Source organism: Epargyreus clarus, unplaced genomic scaffold, assembly GCF_041222505.1.
Source record: "Epargyreus clarus isolate Ecla_fem2 unplaced genomic scaffold, WU_Ecla_fem_2.2 ptg000029l, whole genome shotgun sequence".
NCBI lineage: Eukaryota > Metazoa > Arthropoda > Insecta > Lepidoptera > Hesperiidae > Epargyreus > Epargyreus clarus.
The window spans coordinates 3,600,833-3,616,661 of NW_027332235.1; the positions used below are offsets into that span (position 1 = coordinate 3,600,833).

General features: G+C 35.2%; 1 long non-coding RNA gene across 1 annotated transcript in view; it reads right to left on the reverse strand.

The window, feature by feature from the left end:
- Positions 1-2,495: 2,495 nt before the first annotated feature.
- The window catches only part of LOC140754452 (uncharacterized), a 124,374-nt gene continuing 111,040 nt past the window's right edge, over positions 2,496-15,829 (reverse strand). The window contains exons 2-3 of the long non-coding RNA XR_012103664.1: positions 14,268-14,310; positions 2,496-2,544 (exon numbers count right to left, since the gene is read on the reverse strand). This is a non-coding gene — a long non-coding RNA (uncharacterized LOC140754452). The remainder of the gene's footprint in view (positions 2,545-14,267; positions 14,311-15,829) is intronic.

A 15,829-nucleotide genomic window follows, 5' to 3' on the forward strand; every position in this document is an offset into this window, starting at 1 on the left:
TTATTTATTTGTACTTTTATTGTTGTAACAGTACACGGAGTCGTCACGAACCTCGTATGTGTGTGTGACTCAAAGCTATATCAACTTTATAACTCACATAAAACCATCAGGCGAGTACCTTGGACATGGAAAACAAACGCCACTATAACACGAATCCATCAAAGAAAGTAGCGTACTATTGTATATTTGTAAGCAAACTTTGATCAAACATTGTACAAATATAAACAAATGTATAAGAGAGAAAAGCCAATTTAATTCAATACGATATAATACACAACGCACGCAAATACACACACATGATGATGATGATGATATCAGATTAGTAAATATTGATTTATGAAGCTTTTATGTGTAAGCTTTAGCTCTTCTAGCGTACAGTTTAAACCTAGTTTGACATTTGTACAAGCATAGGTGAATATTTTAAAAGACTGTTCTGGTAGTGTATTGACATGCTCTATGTCTATAGATTAGTAGAAGAAGGTGTTAGAACCCTTTGTGGTTCGACTCCGGCGGCACCACTGCCACACCTATTTCTACCTAATAACAGCAGTGTAAGGCGCTGCTGTGTTCCGATTTGAAGGGTGTGGTAAGGGAGACAGACTTTTCCGAGGCATTCCAGCTTAGTCCTCAGGGGTAGCGGCGCATCTGTGGCCGACCTCAGGTAGGAATATCTAATCCTATCTGGGGTTGATTACAGATGTCCATGGGCGGCAGTAGCCACTTACCATCAGGTGGACTGCATACTCGTCTGCTACTCTTATATTATAAAAAAAGAAGAACCCTAACAGACCGAATCGAGCGCGGCAGCCCATCAATAATAACCACCACCTATCCTATACCTATTAGAACAAGTACTTGAACACACGTCATGTTTCGTGTCTCACAATCCCGACAGGTCGCAGGTACGGTGTATCCATTAAAATACGTACTCGATCGTTCATTACTTTATCCCCCGGCCGTTTTCGAACCGGAAAACAACAATGGACGCACCGTTATCTGTCGACAGAAATAGCCCCGGAGTACCGAGAGCCGCGTTCGTTGCTAGTGCTACGAGTCTACGGTAACAAAGACTTTAGTAAGATGCTCTAGCTCTATAGATAGCTTTAGCTAATGTATAGAGCTAGAGCAATGTCAATACATTAGTCAAGTATTTTATAAATCTACTTGTCTCTAGTTCAAATTTGGGTCAGTTTTAAATGCTAAAGCCTTATCACCGGTTCTCCAAATGACGGTTTTGTTGTCAACCTATAATTTTTCCACTGTTGGGCACAAAATACGTGGCGTGTCTGAGATTCGAACCACATAAATTAAGAAGGTGAATTTCAAAAAATATTCGCCATTGCTTTTAGGGCTTCACAATTTTATTTTCACAAATTTACTACTATTTTAATTCCTCTAACAGTATTGGAATTGCTGTGTCATTTCTGTACGTACAAAAATCTTAACTTCATCCGAAGTTTCGGGTGTTTTTTACTCCGGATTATTAATATATGTTTCGGATGTATGTCACGAAAACTTGCCGATATTAATCATTTGACTAAACCTTCTAAGCTACGATTTTCTGATAATTTATAAAATCGAATCTATAACACTTATTTCAGGTTACTTTTTAGTTTGGACATTAAAACTTTCATTAAAGCGTATCTAAATATTTGCTGTCAACAAATCTGCAAAGCATTTCTCTTAAATGCGTCTAAAACTATCTAATGATATAAGCTTTTTATATTTTCAGAATTTTTACGAAATTTGCATGTTTTGTTGATATTCATTCTAAAAGCATGTTATTTATGTTGCATCAATTTTGACAAGACATAGATTTTCAAAAAGTATATTTACAAAAAGCTATACTTTCTCTTTATTTTCAGTAAAAAAATATTTATTTACGAATTAGTTCTAGGAAGATTTCATAAACAACCCTATTTCGCAACAATTTGCAATCGAGGATACAAAGATTTACCTATGTACATGTTTAGGACATATAACTTGGTAGAACATGGATCAGGCTTCATCCAACTGTGGAAAGTCATATTTTCCCACTGATGAGAAATGCAAAAGAATGCATTCAAAACATGTAGCATGTATTCCACATATATATATATATATATATATATATATATATATATATATATATATATATATATATATATATCTAATCGCTATATGACGACTATAACTAGTTTTAATATACTATGATTTTTATTTATTCTATTGCGAATTGTTGCAAAGCAGATTGAGGTGTCTATATTAGGACATGAGTTATAATACAGGCGATGTTATTATCATTTCTCAATAAGTCAACATGATCAGTTACGTTAAGCCAACTACCCAAGCCGCTGCCACACGATACGTTCAAACAGAAACGGACCTTCAGTATACTGACGTTTCTCGACAACAGGCCCTCGCGCAGTGCACGGTCGGTGCGAGCGGTGCGGCGAGCGGTGCGGCGGGCGGTGCGGCCGGCGGGGACCGCTCCGCATCGCACGCGCGACTCGGCACGGCGGGCGCGGCGCAGCACCCACCACCGGCGTTTGTCCAGCAGTTGGTCTGTTGGATGTAGTGAATACAATTAATGTACAATCTAATTAAATATAAAAATACAGTGTTCAAATTTAACAATACATTTTTCAGTAGTGAGAGTATTACACGATAGTGATACCGCAACAATTAAAACGGCCTTAAGATATTTTCTACCATAAATGTGCGAAGTAACTAAGCGGTGTGCAAGGTTGAAGCTAAGGTTTGTAAAGTGTGAGTTTTTGGACACTCGCAACATAGTCTAAAAGTCCTCAAAGGTTTAGCCTTAAAGGTTTAGTAAAGACGTCAAACAAATAACAGTACATCTTTGACTGAACTTCAATAGGACTTCAATAATTGCTTTTCTAATATATTGATTTAGAATTCCTTGTCTATGAATAAGTCATAGAAATGCGTTCACTGATCCACAGAGGACAGAACAGCCGCATCGGCACGTCAGTAATATCGACGTTACTCGTAAGAGCAAATACTATGCGTGCCGATAATGTAATTTCCCCTTGTCAGTACGCTACGAAAATCGGAAAAAAATCCGATATAGCCGATATAGGAAATAGCCGTCGCGCCGGACGTTCGATTGATTGGATACCAACAGTGGACGCAGTATTACAAACTAATCCGATTGATATAATCCATACGATGCGTTGCTACCTAGTCCATTAAAATTTTACAATTTTTGGTCTTTAGTGTGCAAAAGTCAGAGAACGTCATTTTACTTTTGGATGTCAAGGGGATTTTGTGTAAAGCTAAATCCCGAACTCTAGTCCCTCGGTCGCCATCTTGAAAAACGGTTTTCACGCTGTATCAGGCAAACTATTCGTTGCACAAACAATGTAAAAACAATTAAAGTTTCAAATTGTCTATAAATTTGGTTCCCACTTTTACCGTTAATAGACAGTCGAACCGCTAAAAATATAACCCGAATATAAAGCTCAACTTTAAATTGATTTCACCATGTTGGTTATCCATTGTGGATGCATTTCAATCAATTTCTGTGATCAAATGCCGCAATCTCTCAATTCAATTTAAACGGGATACGGGTGGCTGTACAGACCGTATTATGCTTACAGAACGTACAATTATTTGCAAATAAATATATTCCATTGCAAAAAATTGAGAACCAAAGAATACTTACAATACGTCTGAATAGCGCATATATGTCTGGGCCATATTTTACTACAATACTCAATTTTATAGGAGTAGCAGACGAGCATGCATTCAACCTGATGGTAGGTGGCTACTGCCGCCCATCGTCATCTGTAATCAACCCCAGATAAGATTAGATATTCCTACCTGAGATCTGCCACAGATGCGCCGCTTCCTCTGAGGTCTAAGCCGGAACGCCTTGGAAAAGTATGTCTCCCTTACCACACCCAGAACACAGCAGCACTTAACACTACTGTAAGGCAGAAATGGATGTGGCGGTGGTGTACACAATTACACATAAACCAACATAAATTAAAAAAAGTCGTCGCCCAACAAAAAGGTTACAAATTGCGACAGGCCCCAAGTCCGGAGCATTAAGCGAAGCCTTCAAGAGCATTAAGCCGCCCTCGAGAGCCGATCCGAGAGTCCCACTCCAACTTATTAAGCTCTCTCAAAGCTCTCGTCGACCGGACAGATGAAATGCTTTTTAATCGCTTCGAATATCATTTTCATTTTTTTTCCTGTCTGCTTTACTGTCGTATCGGAATGACAAACTTCCGTTTTTGTTTCGTAGGGAACATTGATCAGTATCTCGATTGTTAGAAAATATTTTTCGAAAAGTATGCAAAAGTGTGCGGTTGGCCCTAGCGAGCTTGAAAGATTTTCACATTTTATTGCTGAGGTTGGTGCTTTGCTAGGTCTGAAAACTAATTTGGAAGGGGAGTATAGTTTAGTCCTCATTTAGCGTGTTTCTACACTATCTACCATCACTTGAGGAAATAATGGTTTCGGACCCACCTACCTATCTAGGTTTGAGCCAACATTAGCACATCACATTGTTATAAAAGATCGAATACCGCGTATCTTCACCTATACGCACTGGAGCCGTGAGAGTAAAATATGCTCATAAGTCATAGTCGACAGTCTTCAATTTATTTTGTGTGCACGTATAAAACCGTACATAAAAATGACAAGTTATCTATGAGAAAACAAGGTATATTTATTAAAAAATACCAAAAATATAATATTGTTTGGGTAACAAAAAAGTAGTTGTACAAATCTAGCAAACATATATGTAGTAAGTTAACCCTTTAATAGCTTCCTACAACAACTGATAATACATTAAACATACCGGTACGATATATTATACAATAAATAATACATTGTAAGTGCGACACACACGATTGCGGTGCCTAAACGGGTTTAGAACCGGAGTCGGCGTTGCCTAAGCTCGTTATGTTAGCTACCTACACTACTCGCCCTACGCGGTATATGTTCTTAGTAATGCACGACGCTAGACGCTAGATTCAATTAGTTTTCAACTACAACTTTTCATATAATAACTTAGTACTGATATATAGTGTGTACCATGTAATTTGTTTTTATCAAGAAGTGAGGACTGATTAACTTACTGGTTGCGGTATTTCATCGTCAAAATTGCATTGCCGCTCATATTTGCGTCATGAAACGCGTTGAGAATTCGGTTGACGCGAATAACGGTCTCGGTTACTTACAACTGTGCGACGCGCTAACGCAACTTTCAATGTGAAACGACGCATTGCGTTGCGGTACCGTGCCGCAACGCTATTATGTCCGACGGCCCGTAGTTGTTATAAAACGATGAAAATAAACGAAAAACGTACTAATTTGCTTGCATGAGACTATAATGGCTCTTAATAATTGTCGGATACAATATCTTTTCTTTTATTGATGTCGGATTGCTCTGTAACTAAGAAGATCCAGCAAGAAAATCACGAACACTATAACAGTAGTCTAGTGCGTAGATGTGTACCCGAGTACACGCAACCTTTCTTATCGTTGTAATAACATATGCAAAAAAGTGTTTACTACAACTAATAATAATACATTTATCATATGAGACCTTACAGTTAAACTTTATCTCCTAGACGACCTTTATGTAAATAAGAAACGAGTGAATGCGGCAGATAGATAAAAGTTAAGATAAAACATAATAGACACAGATTGGTTTATCAACATATCCGATAAATAGAGATACATACAGACATAAATAAATCTGAGTTGTATACTTACTAGTAAGTAGGTATATGCACCATACAATATTGATAGAGAAAATTTATAACTCGGGAATAGGAGACCTAGATTTTACGAACCCTCTCGACATTTCATTAACCCTGATATTGTAGCTTGAGGCTAGATTCTGATACTTTAGTGTCAGTTTTTACTGGCGTCAGTAATTGGACACTGGGTTTTATGGCCGGCAGTAAAATGGACACCACGCCTCCCTGGACGAAATGGGACCAAAAGTTTTAAAAATATTCTTGGTGGATGTCTAGAGATTTCATCTAGCTATCATCATAATCGTCATCGCAAAATAAATTTCACAGTTGGGCGGGAGTCTTCTCTTAAATTTAAAAGAAAACCAAAGACTCAATTCTGAAAAATAATGAATTGAAGACATCCATATAATTTTAACGTAAAAGTATTTAGGTACAAAGAACGCACATACTTTCACATTTTTACACTGTACATTCCAAAAAAGTTCTCAAAATACAATTTAATTGACCGGACAAAGTGTCGTTGTCATGAATAGTCCCTTATTTTCACATTTTGGTATCATGCATTATGGACTTCGGAAGCCATTCTGCAAGCGCAGACAGACAATTCAATTTATCCATTCGCCTAGATCACAATGCACTTAGTGCTAAAAAAATCTTGGCACAAAGTTACACGTTACGAGTGGTATGAAACGGAAATACAAACAAAGAAGTGTTATAAGGACAGACGCGCCGATGTCGATGTCGCAACTAAACCGCAGGGCACGCGGAAAAAGACACTTCCTATTGTCTAAGACGCTCTAGGGCTTAATGTAGTTAGTGTCTCGGTTACATTCTTACATTATGTTCTTAGGAAAAGGTAAGTAAATATTTAACTAACTTTGTCGCTTCGATTGCGGCGGCATTATCCATCACTACTGCTTTTATGTTTTCGTAAAGCCAAACGTGTAAGAATTTAAAAACAATATATTTTAAGTAAAATACTTTACTGAAAACGCGATTGTGACACCGCCCTTACAAAACAAACGATACGTTTCGTAATTAATTACTTAACATTATCGCCGACAATCAAAATTAACATCTCGGCGAAAATCGCTTATAACACTGTTATTTTCCACATCGCGCGATTACAACAAACGAATATATTCTCTAAAACATAACACCAAGTGATATTTTCCAATACATTGGAGAGCGAGAATACGGTCACGTTTCAACAAATGAGACACAATTTCTACGCAAATAGCTTACAATGTACCACTTATTGCTTTATTAATTTAAATTGCTTGTACGTACACATTATAAACAAGATCATAATAATTTCTACTAGATAGCTGCGTAACAACATACACTGATAGAGTAAGAGTTTATGATTGACGATCGTCGTTATAGAATATAATAATTATTGTTATAACAGCCAACTTTGATGAAATATTTTAATACCTTTCTCTATTTTATTTGTTCATCTATTTCTCTTTTGTTTAATAGCTACAGACTAACTTCATCATTAATAATAATAAAATAGTCATGGAAAAATTATGATCATCACCGCTTTATATTGGAATTTTATTTATAAACACCTGTTATTACAACAATGTATTCTTTGGACTAAAAATGTTATAACTATGGCAATAGAAAATATTATTATATAACATACATTAATTAATCAAATAATTAATTATTTTTTGTAATATATTATGAACGACGGCAACACTATTCATTATAAAAAAATAATTTAAAAAAAATATAAGGACTCATCCACAATACGAAAAACAAGCAAAAAGAAACTAACCTATTCTTCTATTAACCAAATCGCCAAGAAAATTCGCTCAAGGTTTTACAGAGACATCAATTAATTATTTTCCTCAAATTATTGTTGTTGTTGGCGTTTTTTACAAAATTAAATTAACTTTAACAAAGTCAAACAAACAAGCAATAACAGTAAAGTTAATTCCGACCAATCATAATGGCGTGACGATGAAGACGGGACAGTAATTGAGAAATTAAGATTCAACGCAACTGGAGCAGCGATCCAATTAATTTGGAACGTGAGAAAAGACACTGCCAGTAGTAACAATTTATGTAATAAATAATAATTATTATGTTAGTACATTTTAGGTAAGGCTATATATAACACTAATTAGTTATAGTTCTCTTTGTATGAAATTAATTGATAAACAGATGTTTGTGATATTGCGTAATAAGCAATTTTTAACATTCATACAGGCATTTAGAAAATGCTATATAAAATGTTTTTAGCAGCTGTATGTGTCCTAAATGTTTTGTTGCAAGTAAATAATATGCTTATAGAGCAAGCCGTACAAGCGTGATGTGATGAAGTATCATCAAAGCCTATTCCTTGATGTGCCCCGCTTTGGGACAAAGAGGTTGCAGTTACAGTCAATAAGTGTTTATTTAAGAACAACTAAGTATTAAACCGCCGCAAACACGTGATTTAGTTATAAGTATATATTAGTATGTATGTTAGTCTGTAAGGTATATATGATATGGACCTCTGTATTCAATTATACTTTTGTATCTTTGTCTATATTGTCTGAAATAAATGATGATGATTAAATGATGATGATGATTAATATTTCTGTAAGCATGGAAAGTTCTCTGCTTTACTTATCTTGCCCAGATTTTTTTTAAATCTCAATACAGCAGGACTGATGCTATAATACAGATTATATATTATAGGTGAGATGCGACAACCAGCTCTACCACCTTTTAACTTCTACCCTACAAGGAACCTTGACCTTTAAATAGAGTAAATGAGTAATCGACCATCAATAGATTATTGTTTACATAACGCGAGCTATATACCTATCTACTTATATATAGATACAAAACACCGAAAGATAACGGGCACAACATTGACGTCAGTGCGTCGGTGGGTCGGCGGTAACGTGACGCTTGTTATCATACACAACCATAGATGAGTAAAGATACTTAGCCGCCTAGAAATTGAATGAAGCCACAAACGGCTTATTATAGTAAGTTCTTTTTTTGAATTCTTGACAAATTAAGAACATTTTTAGACAAAATTTACGAATAAATAACTAATAATGCGTAATTTATAATAAATAAATAATTATTTCAAATATTTTAGGGACATTTTAACACGGAGACGTGGCAAAACTTTTTTACGCAACTATTTCAATTCTCAAAACTAGGTACATTTTCTTGTTAGGAGTGAGTAATCTTTACTAATCTATGTACACAACAAACATGTATGTATGTAACATGTATGTACACACCTACATACAATACATGTGGACAAACGCCGCACCAGTGCAAACTGCTCGTATTAAACAACACCTGGTTGATAGGTATGCTGCCTTACAACATTTGTTTGTATCGATACTTTGAATTGATTGTCGCGCAATAAGATTCTAAAACAAAAAGTCAACGGGCAAAAAAATAATAGAAACGGAGAAGTCAAGAGGAGAGACAAATATTCAATAGACGAACCTACCTTAAAATCCATTATTAGCATCGCAAATAATTTTGTTACGTCTGGATATCAAACCGAAAATCCCTATGTAACGATACCTATTAAAGTATATTTTTTCACAAATAAAGAAAGAAAATATATTGTCATCTATTAGTTAGTGTATATTTTTTTGTATTATATTACCTAATAAATAAAATTTTAACGTACCTACCCATAATACATACATACATAAATAGATTCTACGAATCTATAATATCGATACTGGAATACATCGACATTGCTATAGCCTTATAAATCAGCCATAGTAGAACGTATCAGATTAAAACAAACAACAACAAATACGTAGTATTTGTTATTCCTCCCATTTATAGAAAAATCAACAGACTATAATTCTTAGTTTAGGTTGAATTACCTAGGTATACATAGATTACGTTGTTTACTGTTAACCGAATTGATAATAATGATAATAAATTTTAGGTACCAGTTGATTACACAATCATGTCTATGATATAAAAATATTTTTTGATGTGAAACATCTATATAGCCGCACGTAAAACCGATTTCTGGCGTGGCGACGCATGCCGTCGCCACGCTATACGATGGTATATATATACAGTCTATACGCAGTCGTGTGTACGGTGTGGCGACGCGTCGCCATGCGCAATCGACTGTGAGATTCTTATCATTATGACATATTTAGTTCCTATCACAATATGTTCTTTTCTGCATATTACTTTTACAAAATAATGTCGATGTTTCACATCTTCCAGGCGTCCCGTGACGGCTCACATTTTTTTTTTAGAATATAGGAGTAGCAGACTAGCAGTCCGCCTGGTGGTAAGTGGCTACTGCTGCCCATGGACCTCTGTAACCAACTCCTATAGGATTAGATATTCCTAACCGAGGTCTCGGAACGCCTCGGAAAAGTACATATGTCTCGCTTCCAACACCCTTCGAACCAGAACATAGCAGCGCTTTACACTGCTATTATTAGGCAGAAACAGGTGTAGCGGTAGTGCCGCCGGAGTCGAATCACAAAGGGTTCTACCACCTTTAAAAGCATGGAAAGTCGCATGAAGCTTAGCCACTAACGTTCACCTAACTAACTCCTTTCGAAATGGAAGTTTCGTTACTTTTATCATCTACAAAGTTAAGATCTGCACAAGTCCTACGGTTTGAGCGCTTCAATATTAACTGACTGTAACTTTTATTAAATTTTGGACACACATTTCTTCTTCTGGGCGAGCTAGAGTGTAGGTATTTTGCTTCAATGCGGCGCGCGTTCTATATTATTTATTCATTTTAAATTATTAGTAGTATAATTTTTGTAATCATCAAAAATCGTAACGATTGCTATACCAATGGCACTCGAGGCCGCTGATTACCTATCACCTTGTCCTCGTTTTCACTGTTGCCTTCGTTTTTTCCGTTTGCTTCGTACCTTAAACACTCTTGCAACGAATTATATTTAAAAATAAATTGACATTTCTACGCATACCTAAATGTTGACATTAAATACCTCTACAAAAACTAATAAAAATCCTCACGTTATATTTAATTAATACGCCCACACAAAATACGCCCATTAGTATTTCATTTTATCAAAAAATATAATTTAAATTTTTAAAGTAATAAGTAGGTATATCTACATACTAAATAAATAAACATGTTTCTTTGACTATCTGTCTGTCCGTATGTTATATTTATTTGCTACGCTTATAACTTAAAACCACTGGTCCTATTTTTCTCTACGTTCAAAATGCGTTGCCTGGCAAAAAAGTCTTATAAATTTCACTAATGACAAATTTATCTATCGTATATTAACTGCAACAATTAGTACAAATTTGAGGCAAATTAAGACGCGTTCACAGCTAATATTTTAAAAGAAATAGTACTCGTAGTAATTTTATAAAAGAAATATATAATTTCTCTAGCGGTTTCAATTCTATAAATTTCGCATTCTGTGAAGCAAGGCATGCATGAAGAACCGAGTGTCGATCGTATCAGCTATTAGATTAGCCGACACACGTCTAGTGTTCTGAATATACTCGTAGCTTAGATGTTCCGATCCCCTAGTAGATTGAGAGAAGAATACTGTAAATGAAAATTTATAGGAGCCGCGCGCTGGGCTGTACAGAAATAAATACATTTTTGAATAGTTACAAAAATTAACATTTTGGACGTTTTCTGAAGCACCTATACAAATTTAGGTGTGATGCTCCCATTCCACATTACTAGGTGCGGGCTATAAATTCGACAAGCATTTATCTTATTCAGTATGTATTCGTTAAAAACTAAAACACCATGCGATCTACAACACAACACTACACACTACCAAACATGCTCTACTCACACATACTACAGCGATACCAGCTACATACGTAATTCAGCATGCAATTCATGTCCTGAAGAACACAAACGCAGCGTGTACACATTAGTAGCTCACTGGTGTGTGAGTGCGCTTCAGTTTTGATGTAGCGTCGAGGAATCTGCCCGTCGGCGATCTGCGCCGCGGACAGCTAGTAATGACGCAACGTCGTATCTACAGGGTGTCACGAAATAAATGGATATAGAGCTTACCCAAATTGGATCGAATTAGAGCCAAGTGGATTATAGCTTTCCAATTTAATGTAAGAACGCAGCGTCGTGCAGGGTTTGTTTAAAGTCTGTATGATATTTATATTACAGTAAAATATTATTTTAAGAACATATTTTCTTGTCATTTCATTATTAAAAATATCTATTAACTGTACTCACAAGGTGTATAAAATTACCACCAACCAATATAAAAATATTAACAATGTACAGTTTCTTAAAAGCATAAACATTTGATACAGCATATGATAGTAATTCATTTTATACGTAAGTCTACTTTTAACAACAAATTACCCACCTCTTTCGGAACACCCTGTATACAGACATACGGTATAAGTCAAAGTGTAAGAAACTAGGATTCAACTACATAAATCTAGTCTAGGTACAGCGTTTCCGTTTTCCTAACGACCCGGCGACTTTCATGCCGGCAAAATAGGAACGCGAGAGCGCTAGAACCATTTTTTGCAAGGTTTTTGCACTACGCATTCATGCTGCAATATTTCTAGTTCTTCAAACATTATATAATACAGTGAAATAAAAAATGATGAGTGAAAAACGCCATATATCATCAATGTATGTATGGCAGCGCTTGCGTCAGTGTGCGTATGAGATTTGTATGAAGCCATTGATATTATTCACATTAGATTAAGTGAAAAACAAAAAACTAAAAGTTTCATCTGTGAGGAAATTATGACGTCATTTTCATATTTTCCTTACGGATGTAAACCATTTAAACCTTTTTAAACACTTCTCCCAATAATAATCCTAATCCTAATAATATCCCAATAAAGTTCCAATCAGTACACAGGCATATATATAATAACTGTGTTCAAATGCTATTTGCTAAAATATGATTTATGTCAAACAATAAAATTGCGCAACAAAATAGTGAAGATAAAATCATTAAATTGATCTTAAACGTCAATATACCAAGAAATTGATATTACGACAATTCTAATGATAAATCTGTCAGTTGATTGCCATTCCTAATATCAGTAATATACTATGGTTGATAGTGTCACAATACAACAAATATAATTATTATCTATTTGTTATTGCATCGTACCTGCCACTGGTATTAATTGCACTTACGTCTTATATTTTGCAATTGGTTCCAATAAAATTATCACTTAATGATGAAATAACTTGCAAATATGCTTTTTACATAACAATTTCATGAAATCTTTATTATTTTCACAGATATATACATATACATATAACATATACATATAACATATACATATATATATATACATATAAAAATAATAAGATATTTAGTAGTAGTTGTATTATAAATATTATAATCGTATTAGAGGTGAAACACACATGCATAGCTTAACTACTCCGCACACTTCTAGTAGAAAGCCGTCTTTAGACAAGTGGCATAAGTTTGTCTGTCTGTCCATAATATTTAATGGATTGCATCTATGTTCACAGAACTAATAACTACTCAACGGATGAGTGGTATAGATCATACTATAACTGAAAACCCACGCCCACGCATAGTGTTGTACGAGGGTAGAATTATGCGAAAAGTTCGCTAGTAACATAAAACGTAATTGAATTCACAAGTCCTAAGTAATGGAGACATTCACTCTCATAGACTAATTTTATAGACGCCGTCACCGCACGTAATGGATTTTGATTAGTTCAAAGTGAACTATATTCCATCAAGTATCTCTATCAACAACTAACACCATTTATATTAGATCGTCGGTTATAAATATAACGTAAGGGCCGTGTGAAAACTTCAGTGCATTTTTTGCACGCATGCGTGCGTTGATTAATAGTCGTGGGTCGTGTCGTGTGCCCCAGTGCTTTGTTAGTATTTAACCCGATTCAATAACTGAACTAGAGCAACACGGAATGGCAAGAAATGACAACCAAGGTTTGTCTATACTTCTATACTAATATTATAAAGAGGAAAACTTTGTTTGTTTGATTCTTGAAAAAATCTTTCACCATTCGAAAGCTACATTATCCACAAGTAACATAGGCTATATTTTATATGAAATATATTTGATAAATAGATTTTGAGACGGTACAAAGTTTGCCGGGTCAGCTAGTTTGATATAATGAGGCTGTTGTTTGTCTATATGTCCGAAAATCACGCAAAAATTACGAACACACGGACTTATTTAGCTGAATATGTTTGAGTTTGAAAGATAAATTAATGAACAGGCTTTAAAACTGTTATGTATTTTATTTTGCTAGAATAACAATAGCCAGTTATACTACATAAAACACAATATACATTTAATGTAACTTCGTATCAAAAGAAAAATCATTTATAGTAATTTATGCACTATTTGCCATGACAGTAATAACAGGATAGGGATGACAGCGATAACAGATAACAACAATAATATTATTTGAAGGGGTGTAGTATGAACGTAACGAGTTAAAATCTTTATTTCATTTAATATATGGCAAAAAACTAGTGTCACACGTTTAGCACCATGCAAGGCAAACTCACAGGCATAAGCTAGTTAAGTTATACTCACACTTATACTATATGCAGGCACCGCAAATATTTCCAGTTTTTACCTGAAAAAAGAAAAAATAATCTCTTAGCACATATACATGTATATATAATATACATGTTATTGCATACGATTGCGATTGCATATTATGGCATACGATTAACCTAAATAATTATGTATTATTATTATATATCATTATCCATATATATTACTATCTACTGAAGTATGCATATATTAGTATATTCCATCTATTTCATCATCAACTCATCACTGTCCCACTGGCCAAGTGCGTATTGGTAGACTTCGTATACCTGAAAACTTCTTTTTAAGATTTCTTACGATCTTTTTCCTTCGCCGTTTAAACAAGTGATAATTAATTTCTAATACACAAATCACTTTGAAAAATCAGAGGTTGAGCTTGGGATTTGAACCTCGGACCCGTTGATCTAGAGGCAGAGTTTCTTGACCACTAGGCTATTACTGCGTCTTGCCCATCTATCTATTTATCTATGTTACAATACATGTAGATACGTAGTCTAGCCGCAAACCTCTTACACAAGGTTCAATTGATAGTTCTCTATAAAATGATAGCACATTGAAACTGTATCTCTCAATCAGGGTTGTTCATATCTGTTGTACTTATATAAGGTTAACTCCGCAGCACCTCCACACTGGCGGCGGGTATCGTATGACTAAGGGCGCCTACACACTAGTCCTTTGTGAGTTTTAAGAGGGAAACTGTGCCGACTGTCACTCTACTAACTTACGATATTAAAATCGTTTTTTTTTTCAACTTAAACCTCAAATCGGTTTTATCTTACGAGCAGTGTTTAGCAGTGTAAGTTTTAGTGTTAAGAGCGCTACCATGTTTCCGTCGAAGTCGAAGGGCGACAATACATCTGTCATGGACTTCGGTTAGAACTCCGACCTAATTATTACGAGTAGTTATCACTATTATGTAATAGACGAGATATCAGTCGTCGAGTTTTGAGTTTTGAGTTGAGTGACTTTCTTAATTAAAATCGTACCCCAATCTGGTAGTAGGATAAAGAAAATTGTAACTGATATAATTCATACAAAATAATTACATTTCATGGACAAACGACCCTGGGTTGATGTGGTCTTTCAAGATCAGGTAGTCATACCCATATGCTAACCAACACATTTCTTCTTCACATCATCAGAATCTATGCTATTTGCTTCAAGTTTCAAGACTGTAACATTTATTTATGTACTTCAACGGCAAAACATAATAAAACGCCAGGTCAGCGCCAGATACCTACAGCTGTTGCGGGTAGCTGTGCATGCACGGTGCATATTGCATTGTTCCCCGGCTGTCTGTGGCACGGCAAGACTTTTTCCCTCAAGTGCATTGTTTAACTATCTAGCATTGTCTTCGCACCGCAGAAACCCGGTTTCGGTATAACCTAAAAATGTTTTATTATGCCGTTTTTAGGTTAGGTGTTGATAATGACTCTTTAGCTATGATTACAGCAACATAACTAAGCTTTGTTTAAGAGGGAGGATTTTTATATAATAGAGAGAGGATTTTAACTACGGTTCGGGTGTCAAAATACTCTTTT